The following is a 19281-nucleotide window of genomic DNA, read 5'->3' on the forward strand; positions in this document are numbered from 1 at the left end:
TCCATCTCATCTGTTGCATTTCACCACTCGTAACAATTTCATTGATCATTTTCCTGCAAATGTCAACTTGGTGGTTCTCTGGGCATGGGGTTTCCTCAGTGACCCCAGAGTGAACATCAGACTCCTTTAAGCAGAAGTCAGTGGGTCCATCATCTTGGCCAAGCTTTACAGTTTCATCTGTTTCGATAGAGATGATCTCTTCAGCATGCAGAGACCATACAGTCCTTTCATCAGCGATCAGATATTTCAAACCGGTCTTGTTAACCGTCTTCTGATAGTTCATCTTCTCCTCTGTATCATCTGCCTCTTGTATCCCTTTCAAATCCAATTGTCTTTTTGACAATCTTGCAGGTGGAGTAGCTTCTTTTTTCTTGTATTGTCTAGTCACAAGCGGTATTGTAAACACTTCTTTTGAAAAGTCTTTATTTGCGACATGTTTCCGTTTGGCCATTCGTTTCAGTTTAGATGCAATATGTATGGCATTTTGACAGCGTTTCTGACCTTGAAAGTGTACATTAAAATTATATTTCAGAATATTATAGACAGTATACATATAACTCCTTTTTGTATTTTTTGCAAATTTATGAACCTCATACATTACACCATTAGTCAGTAACTGTGAGTCAAGTTTTGTTTTGGATGGTGGTTTGGATCTCACATCAAATTCCACACCTATTTCTTTGCACAAGGGGTAGCAGTTTTGCACCACTTTCTCTGCAAAGGGCATCACATTTGCCTGTTTAATGTTGCTGACCAGGACAGACCGAGACAAGGTACATACTTTTCCAATCTGAATATCACTGGGTGACATGTAAAAACATGACTCCTCTTTGATTAAATTCCCTACAGGGGTGCTTTGGTTATCCTGTTCTGTGTGAACATGAACAACACCTTTACCACCCATATTTACAGCTGTTTGAAGTGGAACATCAACTTTTGTTGAATTCATTTTTGATTTTGTATCTTCTAACAGATTACAAATAAGACGTTTTTTTGCTGTGTCATATCCATTTTCGGCATATGAATAACCTGCATCAAAAGTGTCAGACCCAATGACAGCTGGGGATATCTCCACCTCATCCTCCTCTGGCTTTATATCTACATCCATCTCACACCAACTAAAATTGCTATCTGGGTGACACCCAGGGTCAACTTAAATTTAGTTTGGTTAGACCTAGTAATTTCTAAATTGATAACGCCCTTTTACAACAGTGAAAATGGGAAGATTGAGGAAATACGTTCTGTAATATTAGATAGTGGTTTAACTACAGTTGATTCCAAGTGTATTGTTAGGCCTATACCAACTGACCAAGGGAGTCCACCCTAGCCTCAGGCTACCTGACAATCTTAACTTGCATCTCACTGCAGTAATGTTAGATCCAATGAGACTTGGCACATAACATAAACGAATAGTGAGTACCACCAAGTAGCCAAATCATCTAGCTAACTAGCTATGTATTGAAGTCTATATTGACGGCAAATATGCCACTTGCAAGGGCGCATTTATAACAATACATGAATTATCTGTACATGGAATAGTCTATTGTTTGTCATAGACTAGTGGCTCAGATCAAATAGAGTAGCTCAGCTAGCTAACGTTAGTTAGCAATTACTGTAACTACCTTGATTTTGCAGGTCCCCCTAAACCTTCCATACGACAGTTTGGAATTAGAAAAAAAAAGTTGGTCGTACGGCAAAGTACTTCCAGGTGGGTAACTGGTTAGCTTATTCCGAAAATGTAAACTGAATGCTTTGAGTTCGACGCTGCGTATCGAGGCTTTAGAAAATCATTCTAGACACTTGGCTAAAATCTTAGTCACAAAAAAACGTAGAGATGCTGTGTTTCCGCGTAAACTAGCTTCCTTTTCCGCTGAAAACCGGATGTGGAAACTTCACTCAGGCGTTATGATTCCGGGTTCGTCTTTCTCGCTCCAGATTCAAATAACGGGTAACTGCATATTTGGAGCAAATATTTTTGTATAATTAACCCAATATAGATTCTGTCGTTTCCAATTGGATCAAATTAGTCATAGAACAAGGAGGTGGGCAGAGTCAAGCACGAGATAGTGAGATCCTATTTGCGCGTTCTATAATTTATTTGATTTTTTCCTTTAGGGAAGGCCTGCCTTGATGTGCAATAACTCAATTCGCCCTGGCAGTTCTTCTAAACGCATTTTTTTTTTACTTTGGCAAAGGGTAAAGTCTACAAAACGCAGTCCACTCTGTTTGTTATAGATTATAATTTGGGCAAAAGAGAACTGTATGGTGATCAAATATTTCTTCAAAGAGAAATTTTGCAGAATGTGGGCCAAAATCCATCACTCTCCATCTTCTCCCACTTGCCGGCCACTGTGCTTCCTCTGGTCACCATATTTGGTAGTGAGTGGAAACGCCAACCGGATGCTTCACATTCATACATCTGGTGAAATATCTGGCTCATTGTTCTATCTGTGCTAGGAGTGTGTCTGAAATCTCCGTTGCAAACGAAGGGGGGAGTGAACAGCGATGGGTGTAACATCAGCGCTCCGTTATTGCTTAGATCGGCCGTAGGGTGCATCGGGGGTCAGCTTAATATTTACATAGCAGGTTAAGAGAACTAACATAGCAGCTGCCAAAGAATAATTCGAGTTTGTTCAGGTTTGGACATGCAGTCAAATGGTGGACAAGAAAAAAAGGAGGCAAAAGAAAAGGAAGCAATATACACTGCTCAAAAAAATAAAGGGAACACTAAAATAACACATCCTAGATCTGAATGAATGAAATATTCTTATTAAATACTTTTTTCTTTACATAGTTGAATGTGCTGACAACAAAATCACACAAAAATGATCAATGGAAATCAAATTTATCAACACATGGAGGTCTGGATTTGGAGTCACACTCAAAATTAAAGTGTAAAACCACACTACAGGCTGATCCAACTTTGATGTAATGTCCTTAAAACAAGTCAAAATGAGGCTCAGTAGTGTGTGTGGCCTCCACGTGCCTGTATGACCTCCCTACAATGCCTGGGCATGCTCCTGATGAGGTGGCGGATGGTCTCCTGAGGGATCTCCTCCCAGACCTGGACTAAAGCATCCGCCAACTCCTGGACAGTCTGTGGTGCAACGTGGCGTTGGTGGATGGAGCGAGACATGATGTCCCAGATGTGCTCAATTGGATTCAAGTCTGGGGAACGGGCGGGCCAGTCCATAGCATCAATGCCTTCCTCTTGCAGGAACTGCTGACACACTACAGCCACATGAGGTCTACTATTGTCTTGCATTAGGAGGAACCCAGGGCCAACCGCACCAGCATATGGTCTCACAAGGGGTCTGAGGATCTCATCTCGGTACCTAATGGCAGTCAGGCTACCTCTGGCGAGCACATGGAGGGCTGTGCGGCCCCCCAAAGGAATGCTACCCCACACCATGACTGACCCACCGCCAAACCGGTCATGCTGGAGGATGTTGCAGGCAGCAGAACGTTCTCCACGGCGTCTCCAGACTCTGTCACGTCTGTCACATGTGCTCAGTGTGAACCTGCTTTCATCTGTGAAGAGCACAGGGCGCCAGTGGCGAATTTGCCAATCTTGGTGTTCTCTGGCAAATGCCAAACGTCCTGCGCGGTGTTGGGCTGTAAGCACAACCCCCACCTGTGGACGTCGGGCCCTCATACCACCCTCATGGAGTCTGTTTCTGACCGTTTGAGCAGACACATGCACATTTGTGGCCTGCTGGAGGTCATTTTGCAGGGCTCTGGCAGTGCTCCTCCTGCTCCTCCTTGCACAAAGGCGGAGGTAGCGGTCCTGCTGCTGGGTTGTTGCCCTCCTACAGCCTCCTCCACGTCTCCTGATGTACTGGCCTGTCTCCTGGTAGCGCCTCCATGCTCTGGACACTACGCTGACAGACACAGCAAACCTTCTTGCCACAGCTCGCATTGATGTGCCATCCTGGATGAGCTGCACTACCTGAGCCACTTGTGCGGGTTGTAGACACCGTCTCATGCTACCACTAGAGTGAAAGCACCGCCAGCATTCAAAAGTGACCAAAACATCAGCCAGGAAGCATAGGAACTGAGAAGTGGTCTGTGGTCACCACCTGCAGAACCACTCCTTTATTGGGGGTGTCTTGCTAATTGCCTATAATTTCCACCTGTTGTCTATTCCATTTGCACAACAGCATGTGACATTTATTGTCAATCAGTGTTGCTTCCTAAGTTGACAGTTTGATTTCACAGAAGTGTGATTGACTTGGAGTTACATTGTGTTGTTTAAGTGTTCCCTTTATTTTTTTGAGCAGTGTATATTATGCATAAATATGGAGTGGGGGATTGCACAAGCCTTCTGGAAAATCTGGTGAAGAAGATGATGGTGGACAAGAAAAAAAGGAGCAAAGTGGAATATATTTTGAGTGAATATAAAATGGAGAATCTCAGAACTTTTGAAAAGCTTGGAAATTGAATGTGACGAGAGTGAGGATGACAACTGTGGCAGGTGCAGTGATGACTGCTGCGAAGAAGTTGAGTGTAGAGGGAAGCAGTATGGTGAGGAAGGTTGGCGTCGAGTGCAAAAAGATGGATACGTGCATTTCAGAGCTGGAACCTGCCGAGGGTGAGGACCGCCGAGTTTGGGCCTCGTCCCGAGAATGATAAGGATGATTCTGGCCCAGTGGGAGTGAGATTTGATCATTTTGGCTGATCCATATGTGGTTTCAAGCTGTGGGGGAGGATAAGTTGGGAACTGTTGAGTTGGTGAAGGTAACTACGAGTGGACTTATGTAGATTTGTGTTTCCTCCACCCAGAGGGAGCGGGTAATCTGGGTTACGCGATTAGGGACAAAAATTGGGACTTGCTTTGCTCTCAGGAGCAGGGCGCCGATGAAAGGAGTGATAACGGGGTCGACACTAAGTGTTAAGGAGGAGCAGTTGAAACTTAAGATTCCCGGTGTCTGTGACACATACAGTTAGGTGAGACATAGATCCAGTGGAGAGTGTGGGGAAACAGAAGACTTTGTCTGTCATGCTGAGTTTTTATGTAGAGTCTTTGCCAGATAAGGTCAAGGTAGAAAGTGTCAGTTATACCGTGAGAGCTTTTGTTTCCCGAAAATACTAGTGTTTTAGGTGTCAAGTTTATAGGCATGTTGCAGCAGTGTGTAGGAGGGAGATGCCTAGATGTGAAAAGTGTGCAGGAGGGCATAAGACAATGGAATGTGTGGTATCGGTGGAAATAGTTATACATGTTAGTTGTGGGGGTGCCCATGGGGCTGGAGATCAGAGGTGTCCGGTGAGAGAAAGGCAGATTGAGGTTGCCAGGGTTATGTATTTAACTTTTATTTGACTAGGCAAGTCAGTTAAGATCAAATTCTTATTTACAATAACGGATTAGAGTAGTACAGAAAGTGTTGTATGCCAAAGCAGTGAAGAGTGGTAGAGAAAGATGGGTACAGGGTGAGGGATCCTGAGAGGATTCCTGTGAGTAGGCAGAGACCAAGAGAGAGTGATGGGAAGAATATGTGCTTCAGTAAGGTCTTTTAGCATTTATAGCCATGGTTGTCAATTGTACTGCAGAAATGGATCAAAAGTCACAGAAAATAGTGGTTGTGGTGGCAGCGGCAAAGAAGTACTTGGGACTGCTAAGATTTACTTCTTAACAGCTGCAGGGGGTAGTGTTATGTCCTCTCAGACCGTTGGTCTGGAGTAGGACTATATATAATTAAATAGTGGAATGGGGTGGTGTTGAATTTGTTTTGAGGGTTAATAGTTGGAAGGGCGATTTTGTCTTACCATATCAAAGAATTTAATGTAGTTAAGACTGTAAATGGCCTCACACACACACCAGTACAGTAGATGGCGGTGTATGCACCTAAAAGTTGTATGCGATCCGCCAACCAAATCCCAAAGAAGAATGTAACCGATTAGGAGAATTAACATAGCAGGTTAGGATAATTAATGTGGCAGGTTAGGAGAATGAGGTTCAGGTTAGGAAAAGGCTTAGCTAAAATGCTACAGTTGTCAACAATGTACTTGTCGTGCAGCCCAGACACATAAAACAGTCTTGAGTGGCAACAAATCTGCCCAATTAGCCGATTCTCTTTCCATACACCCACTTCTGTTGACACATCCACTTTCAGACACACTCCATGGTAGCGGTCCAAACACTTAAAAGACACAATGTCCACTTACCATCGCCTTATGCCCTCGTCACCATCTTGGAGGGTGGTCCTAATGATTAGCCAAGCAAGGGAAGTTTGCAACGTAAGCCCCTCGGCCCTCGTTTTTAGTCGGCTTTGCGAGTGTACAATTATGTTCACTCTGGGGCCTGAAACTACCCATAACTCAATTCGAGACGATTGTACATCCGCTAAGAAATGTCAGCGAAAACTTCAAAACAACATTAATGGAGAAATCAACATACGTAAGTAAAAATAAATGCAAATAAGTTAGAAATAGTGCTACTAATGCACATGACGTCTCAAACACGTCTCGAAAAAGTAAATATGTCTGTTTGGTTATCTTTTGGAAATTGTAGGAATAAAACATTTTCCAGAAGTTCCAGCTAGGCAGGCTAATGTTAGTTAGCTAATGAATTTTGCTAGCTATCATACAGTAGGCGTTTATTAATAATTAGATATTTAATATAAGTAGACATGCACTCATGATTGACTGTAGCGCATATAAAAGCACCCACAAGCTACCGGTGGCTGAAAACGCAATCATCTCGGGATGAACGAGTGATGAATTTCCAGCCAAGGGTGGTCCATTTAAAAACCATTCCTTCCTCCCTCGCCCTGCAAGTGTATACTCGTCAGACGTCATGACACGTCATCAGAATTGCCCACTTAATTTGAGGGCTGAGGGGATAGGGTGTGTCTTTTAAGTGTTTGGTCCGCAACTCGTGTATGCAGCCAATGACCCATGATACTCCAGATTGGACATTTGCATCTACTTATTTGTTTTGCAGTCAAGATAAACAGTGCAATATCGCCACCTATCGTACTGGAGGCAACAGTGTTTACTTTGTTATGGCTCGACCTATCCTCCAGAGCTATTATCCATAACACCTAAATGCCATAATACACTTGCTAGCTAACTTAACACCCCAAACAAATATAATAGTCTATTAATAATACTAGTATTTATAATTTTAATAGCATTCATAAAGGCTTCATAAACACTACATAAATACTTCACAAATAGTCTAGAACCATATGCCGTACTCTACAAATTATTTCTGAATGTAGTGCTTGGTAGTGATTGTACTTGGTTTAATGTGGGACCAATATTTACATATTGTATTACCGAAACAATACTTATTTAATCCCAACTATCCAACCACCTGTTGCCAAATTGGAATCATCAACCCATAACTAACATCTCCATGTGAAGACAGTAGCAATAAAAATAACAAAGTAATACAAAAAAATGAAAGTTTAGACAAAGGCTGCAGAGGCAGATAGCCAAGAATGGAAAAGCTGGCTGTATTACGTGGAGATGATTGCACAAAAAAGTGAAGACAAAAAAATCCTAACTAAAATCTTATGGACTAGTCCAATGTAAACAAATTTGATTTCAATGAACACACAAAAGTACATTACAAATATCTCTTTCACAATCACCATATAAAAATGCCAAGTAGTGAGATTTATGTTCCATGAAAATATTTACAGGATCATGCATGTCTACAGGTTTTTTAAGTAAAAAAGAAATACAATCTTACAAAGCTACATTTATCAATGAAACACTCAAGGATGTTGTTTATACGAGTCGGTTAGAATACTACTCTTACTGCTGCGATATGTTGGAAGTGTGTAAAAAAAATGGTAATTTACATTTTTGTTGTTTAATTTCAAATGGTTAAACACCAGAGAGCTCTGCTATCCACTGTCAGATGCAGTCAAGTGAGCTTCAATAATTTATGAGTAATGAGTCTATTTCCTGTGACCTCATAACTAATCAGAGAGTAGTCCAATGTGAGGAAAGTCTGATGAACATTGTATTTCTGTTCTGGTAAAGGTTCAGGTCAGTCAGCCCATGGCATGTAGTCCAAAGACTACCAGTCGGAAATCAACATGGCTGAAGGCGCAACAGTGGTGTATAACATCCTCAGGGCAGGTCCGCAAGTTGAGGACTGAAACAGACTATGTCCCTCTAGTATGGCAAGCAGATGACCTGTGAAGGAAGGAGCAACACAAATAATTGAATCATCAAGTGCGCTATCGGTGTGATAAGAACCATCATGTTTTTGAGCATTTACAGTGGCAAGATCATTTGTTGAAAGTTGTATAAATATTTATTGTATGTGCAAGCAGCTAACTGTCCCTAGCTACAGTATATTGTTCCTATTTAAGTAATGATTCATAGAGGTCCACACAGTGGACCACACAACAGAATGGCGCCGAATGTGACGGCTGCCGTTTTACGATCCCGTAACCAATTGTGCATGTTTTTTTCGCAACTTATTTTTTACATAATGTTTCTGACACCGTGTCTTATGACCAAAAAGAGCTTCTAGATATCGGGACAGAGATTACTCACCCCGTACTGGAGGAATACTTTTTCTTCAACGAGTCGGACGGGAAGGATTTACTTCATATGCCCGACAAGGCCCTCATCCCTGTCATTCGCAAGAGAAAGAGACGATCCGTCTCATTATTCCTTTACCATCGGTCCTATTAGCCAACATACAATCAATCGATAATAAAATAGACAAACTATGATCACGTATATCTTACCAACAGGATATTAAAAACTGTAATATCTTATGTTTCACCGAATCGTGGCTGAATGACGACCTTAATAACATACAGCTGGCGGGTTTTATGCTTTTTCTGCAAGATAGAACAGCGGCCTTTGGTAGGACAAGGGGTGCCGGTCTATGTATATTTGTTTTTTATTTTATTTTTATTTCACCTTTATTTAACCAGGTAGGCAAGTTGAGAACAAGTTCTCATTTACAACTGCGACCTGGCCAATATAAAGCAAAGCAGTGCGACACAAGCAACAACACAGAGTTACACATGGAATAAACAAACATACAGTCAATAATACAATAGAAAAAGTCTATATACAGTGTGTGCAAATGAGGTAGGATAAGGGAGGCAAGGCAATAAATAGGCCATAGGGGCGAAATAATTACAATATAGCAATTAAACACTGGAGTGATAGATGTGCAGAAGATGAGTGTGCAAGTAGAGATACTGGGGTGCAAAGGAGCAAAGTAATTTGTTAACAGCTGGTGCACGAAATCTGAGGAAGTCTTGAGGTTTTGCTCGCCTGAGGTACAGTATCTCATGATAAGCTGTAGACCTCACTATTTGCCAAGAGTTTTTATCTATATTTTTCGTAGGTGTCTATTTCCCGCCACAAACTGATGCTGGCACTAAGACCGCACTCAATGAGCTGTATACAACCATAAGTAAACAGGAAAACGCTCGTCCAGAGGCGGTGCTCCTAATGGCCGGGGACTTTAATGCAGGGAAACTCAAATCCATTTTACCTAATTTCTACCAGCATGTTAAATGTGCAACCAGAGGGAAACAAAATTGAGACCACCTTTACTGCACACACAGAGATGTGTACAAAGCACTCCCTCCATTTAGCAAATCTGACCATAATTCCATCCTCCTGATTCCAAGCAAAAAACTGAAGCAGGAAGCACCAGTGACTCAGTCAATAAGAAAGTGGTCAGATGAAGCAGATGCTAAGCTCCCGTACTGTTTTGCTAGCACAGACTGGAATAATATGTTCCGGGATTCTACCGATGGCTTTGAGGAGTACACCACATCAGTCACTGGCTTCATCAATTTTTTATTTTTTTTATTTTTTTATTTTACCGTTATTTTACCAGGTAAGTTGACTGAGAACACGTTCTCATTTGCAGCAACGACCTGGGGAATAGTTACAGGGGAGAGGAGGGGGATGAATGAGCCAATTGTAAACTGGGGATTATTAGGTGACCATGATGGTTTGAGGGCCAGATTGGGAATTTAGCCAGGACACCGGGGTTAACACCCCTACTCTTACGATAAGTGCCATGGGATCTTTAATGACCTCAGAGAGTCAGGACACCCGTTTAACGTCCCATCCGAAAGACGGCACCCTACACAGGGCAGTGTCCCCAATCACTGCCCTGGGGCATTGGGATATTTTTTAGACCAGAGGAAAGAGTGCCTCCTACTGGCCCTCCAACACCACTTCCAGCAGCATCTGGTCTCCCATCCAGGGACTGACCAGGACCAACCCTGCTTAGCTTCAGAAGCAAGCCAGTAGTGGTATGCAGGGTGGTATGCTGCTGACAATAAGTGCATCGATGACGTCGTCCCCACAGTGACAATATGTTCATACCCCAACCAGAAGCCATGGATTACAGTCAACATTCTCACTGAGCTAAAGGGTAGAGATGCCGCTTTCAAAGAGCGAGAATCAACCTGGAAGCTTATAAGAAATCTTGCCCTCTGACGAACCATCAAACAGGCAAAGAGGGACACCGGGTCCGACACTTGTCGAATGTGGCAGGGCTTGCAAACTACTACAGTACAAAGGGAAGCACAGCCGCAAGCTTACCAGTACACGAGCCTACCAGACGAGCTAAATTACCTCTATGCTCTATTTTCTTCGCTGACATTTTCAACCTGTCCCTGACTGAGTCTGTAATACCAACATGTTTCAAACAGACCACCATAGTCCCTGTGACCAAGAACACTAAGGTAACCTTCCTAAATGACTACCGACCCGTAGCACCCACGTCTGTAGCCATGAAGTGCTTTGAAAGGCTGGTCGTGGCTCACAACACCATTATCCCAGAAACCCTAGACCCACCTAATTTCCATACCGCCCCAGCAGATCCACAGATGACGCAATCTCTATTGCACTTAACACTGCCCTTGCCCACCTGGACAAAAGGAACACCTATGTGAGAATGATATTCATTGACTACAGCTCAGTGTTCAACACCATAGTGCCATCAAAGTTCATCACTGAGCAAAGAACCCTGGGACTTAACACCTCCTGCAACTGGATCCTAGACTTCCTGACGGGCCAGCCCCCAGGTGGTAAAGGTAGGTAACAACACACCTGCCACGCTGATCCTCAACATGGGGAGCGTGCTCAGTCCCCTCCTGTACTCCCTATTCACTCATGACTGCATGGCCAAGCACGACTCCAACACCATCATCAAGTTTGCCAATGACACAACAGTGCCTGATCGCCTGATCACCAACAACTATGAGACAGCCTATAGGGAGGAGGTCAGAGACCTGGCCATGTGGTGCCAGGACAACAACCTCTCCCTCAAGACAAAGGAGATGATTATGGACTACAGGAAAAGGAGGACCGAGCACGCCCCCATTCTCATCGACGGGGCTGCAATGGAGCAGGTTGAGATCTTCACGTTCCTTCGTGTCCACATCAACAACAAACTAACATGGTCCAAGCACACCAAGACAGTCGTGAAAAGGGCACGACAAAACCTATTCCCCCTCAGAAGACTGAAAAGATTTGGCATGGGTCCTCAGATCCTAAAAAGGTTCTACAGCTGCACCTTCAAGAACATCCTGACTGGTTGCATCACTGCCTGGTATGGCAATTGCTCGGCCTCTGACCGCAAGGCACTCTAGAGGGTAGTACGTACGGCCCAGTACATCACCGGGGCCAAGCTTCCTGCCATCCAGGACCTCTATACCAGGTGGTGTCAGAGGAAGGCCCTAAAAATTGTCAAAGACTCCAGTCACCCTAGTCATGGACTGTTCTCTCTGCTACTGCATGGCAAGCGGTACCGGAGCGCCAAGTCTAGGCCCAAAAGGCTTCTTAACAGCTTCTACCCCCAAGCCATAAGACTCCTGAACAGCTAATCAAAGGGCTACCCAGACCCCTCTTTTACGCTGCTGCTACTCTGTTTATTAGCTATGCAGTCACTTTAACTCTACCTACATGTACATGTTACCTCAACTAACCGGTGCCCCCGCACATTGACTCTGTACCGGTAACCCCTGTATATAGTCTCGCCATTATTATTTTACTGCTGCTGTTAAATTATTATTTTATTTTGAATTTTTTATTTAACACTTTTTTTTCTTAACTACTTAAAGCATTGTTGGTTAAGGGCTTGTAAGTAAGCATTTTACTGTAAGGTGAAACACCTTATTATGTTGTATTATGCGCATGTGCCAAATAGATTTAGAGGTCCACACAGTAAATATGACATGTACAGTCACAAGCTTACCTTACCTTGTCATCATGATTAAGACATTTTCTCCTCAAGTGTTGCGGACCTGGAACACCCCACTGCACCAGACTAGATGATCAGACCTCCTCCTATACCTAAAATACAACAGGATAATGCTTTGTCCTTTTTTCCAGAAATTGAACTTTGTCTTTAGCCTTTCCCAACCCCCCAAAACACAAGTGCAGAGGCACCAGGTCAGCCGCAGCACACCACCCATGGAACATTTTTGGGAATATGTGCCCAGCTAAAAGGCACAACACTTAGTACATAGAGGTCAGCTAGGAAATGACACTAGCAACGCATCAGTAACTGATCCACATCTCAAACCTCTAGGCTGATTGCCGCCACAGAATATGTCATTAATCATTTCTCGAGTAGTGCTAAACTACTATTGTCATAGTACAGGTCATACTTTATAAATAATTTAAAAAATGACTGGATATCTTTGTCATTCACAACAGACAGTTCTCTGAATAATATGCCGACGACAAACAAAACACATTCTGCGCCTTGAGGTCAGTCAGCCCATCGACTGACAGGAAAAAGATAAATGGCTGAAGGTGCAACAGTGGTGTCCAACATCCTCAGAGCAGGTCCACAAGTTGAGGACAGAATCAGACTTCACATCCCGTAATTGTATCAAGCAGAGGATCTGTGAATAAACATAAGGAGCAGAGCCAAAGATTATCATAATGTTTCATGACTATTCAAACCGACAGGAAAGTTTAAAAAAACAAAAATACCAAGTGAAACTCACAACAAAAAAGTCACTACTAATACATTTTTGGGGATCACAAAATGGATTTCACTCTGAAAAGAGCTGTTGTCCACCCCGATTCAAATAGCATGCATCAAGGTAAATGAGGAATGTAAATTGAAGGAGGATCTGTGACTTGTTCGCTGTAAACATTCTAAAATGTCAATTGCAGACAGTGCAAGGTCATTCATCTACATTTGTTTAAAGCTGTATTGAACTTGTCCCTACCACTAGTTATTGTCCCAACCACGATACTCTTCATATTCATGTTATGCGTAGACGTCCACACAACAAGTATGAAATACCTACAGTTTTGCAGCACAGTTTCACAATTGATGTGAAAGCAGTCATAAGGAAGACATCATTTATTTGGATACATTTGGTGTGAAAAGTCCCTCAAGGGATATTTTTCCATAAGTTCCTACATGGAAAGGTGGCTATTGACATCCACAACTGATACTGATCTTGGTCAGGGATAAGAAGGGATGTAAAAACATCAAAGGTAATAGCTATGGTGATAATGACACTTAAGTTATTACAAGCAAGTGACTGAAAACATTGACATTCCCAATAGACTCTTGTTCTAGGTCCCAACCAGTGACAGTGAAATGATTTGATTCATCTGTGTCTACAAATAAGATTGACAACACACCTTCAGGCTTTGATGTTTTGAAACGGTTCAGTCCGACATGGAGAAGGGATGATAAGACCATGGCGCTTTAGGGACACTGCTGCTGGAAACACACGCATCACCTGTGAATAGACATGTATGAAATGATTAGATCAAGCAAATGAATAAAATACCTCATTGACCTCCAGTAATGAGGATATGAATATCCACTTCATTCCGGCCTAGTGACAGAGTTAATCATTGTAAAAAGATATCAAATCCCAAGTCACAGCATTACTTGCATATATTTTGATTCAGAAAGGCTCCCCACCAGTGATGCATACATCTGAGGAACAATGTGGAATGTTCAACAGTTTTATTTCGCTACATGGTTGACAGCAGAGTAATGTCCGAATCACATAAAAATAGGAAAGCATTAAGTCTTGATGAAAAACTTAACACCTCCACACAAAAAAATTACATTACAGAAAACAGCCTGTAGAAGTGACTGATATAAAACTCATGAAAAAAATATATTTTTCCAAGCAGATGGTCATTCAAAAGGTGATTTAAAGGGGGTACTTAAATTGGTCCTTCACAAATTGGCAAAGATCAAATCCAAATATAACCATAAATGAAAAATAATGTAAAAATGTGTCGCCTTCACAATGCAGTGGACTCTTTTATTGGTTTCTTCAGTGTCATACATTTGTCTTTTTTTTATATATATTTTTTAACAGGCACCCACAGTGAAGGCCAAAGAATTTGCAAAGTCCACCACTCAGACTAAATCCCTACTTTACTGCATCTCTTGTTAAATGTCAGGCCCAAAAATTGGGAAAGTATAAATTGGATAAACTGTCCTAGAGTTTTGTCATTTAGCAGACACTGTTATCCAGAGCGATTTACAGGAGCAATCAGGGTTACGTGCCTTGCTCAATGGTCGAGACAGATTTTTTACCTAGTCGGCTCGGGGATTGCATACCGACAACCTTTCGGTTACTGGCCCAATGTTCTTAAAATCACTAGGATACCGCCAGCCTAATTATCCTATGCTACTCTAAAGACACTACTCCTTCTTGTGTACTTTAGCGTCGAGTTAATTTCTCGTGGACAGACACACGTAACATAGGCCTAAATGGTAGTAACATCTGTCGACAGACAATGGGATGCTACGACTAACGAGGAAATTTGTTCCGGTACACTGATTTAGCGCCACTAATTTGGACAAATCAGAATTTCGCCAGTGCTCGCATCTTTTCGAATTTCAGGAGGAGAGGGGACATTTCGCCTATAGACTTGCCCAAAACTGCCTGAGAGTTCACGTTTAGATGGGTGGAGACTTCGCAAGTCTTGTTAGTATATTTTCTAACAGATCTTAATAAAGCATCTGATTCCGTGTCTGAGATTAGCCAGCATTTGGTCATTGGTAAAGGTCTGTGTTTGGAAGTTTGATTGATTTGCCCTCCCAAAAAAACACTTTCTGTAACTGGTAATGGTGAACGGCAGAGAGAGAATACATGTCCTATCTGAATATCACTGGGTAGTGTTTCATCAGGACTCATCTTTAATTAGCTGGGTGCCAAGTTTTTTTAATATTTGGAGTGCTTTCAACATTGTGTAAATTTTTTGATTCGTTTTTTTCCCCCTTCTCAAAATAATTTTTTCCCAGGTTTACTAATAATGTGCAGCTTATTTTCCTACATACACTACCGTTCAAAAGTTTGGGGTCACTTAGAACTTTCCTTGTGTTTGAAAGAAAAGCATTTTTTTTGTCCATTAAAATAACATCAAATTGATCAGAAATACAGTGTAGTTATTGATAATGTTGTAAATGGCTATTGTAGCTAGACACGGCTGATTTGATGGAATATCTACATTTGGGTACAGAGGCCCATTATCAGCAACCATCACTACTGTGTTCCAATGGCATGTTGTGTTAGCTAATCCAAGTGTATCATTTTAAAAGGCTAATTGATCATTAAAAAACCCTTTTGCAATTATGTTAGCGCAGCTAAAAACTGTTGTTCTGATTAAAAAAGCAATAAAACTGGACTAGCTGAGTATCTGGAGAATCAACATTTGTGGGTTTGTTTAGGCTCAAAATGGCCAGACAAAAAAATTTCTTCTGAAACTCATCAGTCTATTCTTGTTCTGAGAAATTAAGGCTACTCCATGTGGGAAATTGCCAAGAAACTGAAGATCTCGTACAACGCTGTGTACTACTCCCTTCACAGAACAGCACAAACCAGAATAGAAAGAGGAGTGAGAGGCCCCGGTGCACAACTGAGCAAGAGGACAAGTACATTAGAGTGTCTAGTTTGAGAAACAGACACCTCACAAGTACTCAACTGGAAGCTTCATTAAATAGTATCCGCAAAACACCTGTCTCAACGTCAACAGTGAAGAGGCGACTCCGGGATGCTAGCCTTCTATGCAGAGTTGCAAAGAAAAAGCCATATCTCAGACTGGCCAATAAAAAGAAAAGATTAAGATGGGCAAAAGAACAGATACTGGACAGAGGAAGATTGGAAAAAAAGTGTTATGGACAGACGAATCTAAGTTTGTGTTCGGATCACAAAGAACATTTGTGAGATGCAGAAAAAAATAAAGATGCTGGAGGAGTGCTTGACGCCATCTGTCAAGCATGGTGGAGGCAATGTGATGGTCTGGGGGTGCTTTGGTGGTGGTAAAGTGGGAGATTTGTACAGGGTAAAAGGGATCTTGAAGAAGGAATGCTATCACTCCATTTTGCAACGCCATGCCATACCATGTGGACGGGGCTTAATTTGAGGCAATTTCCTCCTACAACAGGACAATGACCCAAAGCACAGCTTCAAACTATGCAAGAACTATTCAGGGAAGAAGCAGTCAACTGGTATTCTGTGTATAATGGAGTGGCCAGCACAGTCACCGGATCTCAACCCTATTGAGCTGTTGTGGGAGCAGCTTGACCGTATAGTACGTAAGAAGTGCCCATCAAGCCAATCCAACTTGTGGGAGAATGCAAGGCTGTAATTGCTGCAAATGGAGGATTAAGTTTGAAGGACACAATTATTATTTCAATTAAAAATCATTATTTATAACCTTGTCAACATCTTGACTATATTTCCTATTCATTTTGCAACTCATTTCATGTATGTTTTCATGGAAAACAAGGATATTTCTAAGTGACCCCAAACTTTTGAACGGTAGTATAGGTCTACTTGGCTGGTACCAGAGTCTGAGGCTTGCTCTATGATCCTACAGTGCAGATCAGACTCTTCCTTTTGACGCAAATATCTGCAAGTCCATTTAACTGGCTAAGCATGGCTACTTTATCAGTGCACTGTACCAGATAATTCTCATTTAGAGATAGTTTCTTTAGCATGATGAGATGTCAGTCTTGTGTCACAAGCCGGCTCATAGCCTGTGACAAAAATGAGGGAACACGAACACCAGGTATAGGCCAATTTAAAAAGGTTCTTTATTCTACAACAAACTATTAACTTAAACTAAGAAAAAGGAATGAGGTGTGGATGTATCATAATGTAAGGTGTATGTAAAGTGCATGGATGTGTGAATATGTGTGTGTGAACATGACTGAGTGAAAACTATGCAAAACTACAAAAGGAACAAACAAATCATGAGCATGCCTGGAGGAGCAGAGAGAGAGGTGATTAGTGACAGTTTAAATACTTAGAGCCCAGGTGACTCCAATCACCGACGACCCTCCTCTGCCTGCAGGAGGAACTGCCCCTGCACTGCAGAGGAGGAGCCGTGACACTTGCTTTAGGTCCCAGGTATGTCAAGCAGAAGGAGCTGGCCATCTTCTGATATTTCATCTGCTCTATATTTTTGGCCTGTTGTATCCTTTTCTTTCTGAGATTTATTTCAGACATTCTTTCAGGAACAGCTAAAATAACTCCTTTCGTTTTTTGGGTTTGACCTGCAACATCAGGTATTGTAAACAGCTTTTCTAGATTTCTCATATTTTTGCTAGACCAAGTCCGTACCTCGTCACTATTTGACTCACTTTACAGGATATACATAGGGCCATTTTAAACCTTTTCAGATTTTGCAAACAAATATCAGAGGGTAAAGGTTTTTAACTTTCTCCTCTGTTGTAGATGTAATAACAGATTGGTCCTTTGTAGGTCTGTACAGTGCCTCCTCACAGAATGTCACACCTGTCTGAATAGAGATAGCCTCCATCTTAACAGGAGATACGAGGTCCACATTAGGCTTATCCTCTAGGCAGAGAGGGAATTTTGCGATAGGTTCATTCTCTTCGGATCAGGAAACGTCAAACAACGTCAGACATTTCCATTAAGATGTTAGGGTGTCTTTCTTTGAGAAATTTTCCTTTTCTCATCAAGCGTTTTAATCTTGACATTGTGTGGGTTGCAAACTCATACCGTTGATCCTCATTTTGCAAACCAAGATCAAAATTGTATTCTAAAATATCAAAGATAACATACTGTTGAGATTTATTTCGGAAACCTCCGCCATTACGCCATTTGTCAGTAACTGTAAATCCAGTTTTTGTTTTCCTCCAGATCCCACATTGAAATCTAAACCTATTTCTTTGCAGTTGGAGTATGGGTCCTTCAACCTTGTTCCATGAGAGGACCTTCCTGAAGTAATTGTGTCATAGCAACTGACATGACACCGGTTTTGTGTTTCCACTCCTCGTTTCCCTTTTACATTGATGAAAGATTGAGTAGTATGTTCAATAGTGAACAATTAGCTGGAATAATTGATCGAGTTTTAATCTCCCTATCACTTTCTCTCCTCTCTTCTGACAACATACCTAAAATCAGCCTTGTGTTTTCATGGGGACTTGTGGTATCTGGGTGATCTTTCTGTGGGCCTACATGGGAATCTACAGACCATGGTACGGATGTATCATCTTTCTCTTCAACCTTTACGTCTACATGGATTTTTAAGATGAGCTAACTGGCTAATATGTGACTTCTGATTTGAGTCCCTGTAGAATCATGTTCATTCATTGATTCAGCGTTCATCTCCATATAATTTATTACGGTATTTACTGACAATGGACAGCTTGTTAGATATTACTGCACTGTTGGAGCTAGGTACACAAGCATTTCGCTACACCCGCAATAACATCTGCTAAATATGTGTATGTAACCAATAAAATTTTATTTGCCTGCTCATGTGTTGATTCATGAGGATTTATGGTGTATGGATGGTGTATGTGTCAAAAGTTGCTATTAACTAGCTGGAAAAAGTCCAAGAGGATCATTATATCTTGATAGAAAAGCTGTTGATGATCAATAGAACGTATTCACCCTAGGCACACATTGAAATTGGTAAAAGTTGAATGAAAAGGCTAACATCAGCTACAGTACAATTAGTTTGTCCTTGGGATTATAATCATTTACAATATACAGTAGGCGAATTTGCATTGCAATCAAAATATTTTTTTCATAAAAGCAATTTAAATAAAATCCTAAGTAGCTTGGTAGTAGCTACTTCTTTAAACATGCAACAACGTTTCAGAAACACCATATTAGTTACAAGCTATATTTATATATTTTTTAAAGACAGCTACTGAGACGTTAGACACATGAGCTTCTAGCTAAGGTAGCTAACATTAGTAGCTAGATAGCTAGCTATTAACTAATTCGGAAAGCTACACTAGCGTTAGCGGTAGCAAAGATTTTTTATAACAAACCCTCGTTTGTTCTACCTGTTGCGGTACCTTGG

At 41.7% G+C, this 19281-nt stretch overlaps 1 long non-coding RNA gene across 2 annotated transcripts; it reads right to left on the reverse strand.

The window, feature by feature from the left end:
• Positions 1-7099: 7099 nt before the first annotated feature.
• On the reverse strand, positions 7100-13602 carry LOC129854127 (uncharacterized). Of its 2 annotated transcripts, none has more exons than XR_008759238.1 (3): positions 12205-13602; positions 8515-8593; positions 7100-8148 (listed from the first exon to the last, which is right to left on the reverse strand). It is a non-coding gene; the product is annotated as an uncharacterized LOC129854127 (long non-coding RNA). The 2 variants fall into 2 exon arrangements; XR_008759239.1 differs by having other exon boundaries at positions 12200-13602.
• Between the last annotated feature and the right edge of the window lie 5679 nt (positions 13603-19281).

Source organism: Salvelinus fontinalis, chromosome 4, assembly GCF_029448725.1.
Source record: "Salvelinus fontinalis isolate EN_2023a chromosome 4, ASM2944872v1, whole genome shotgun sequence".
NCBI lineage: Eukaryota > Metazoa > Chordata > Actinopteri > Salmoniformes > Salmonidae > Salvelinus > Salvelinus fontinalis.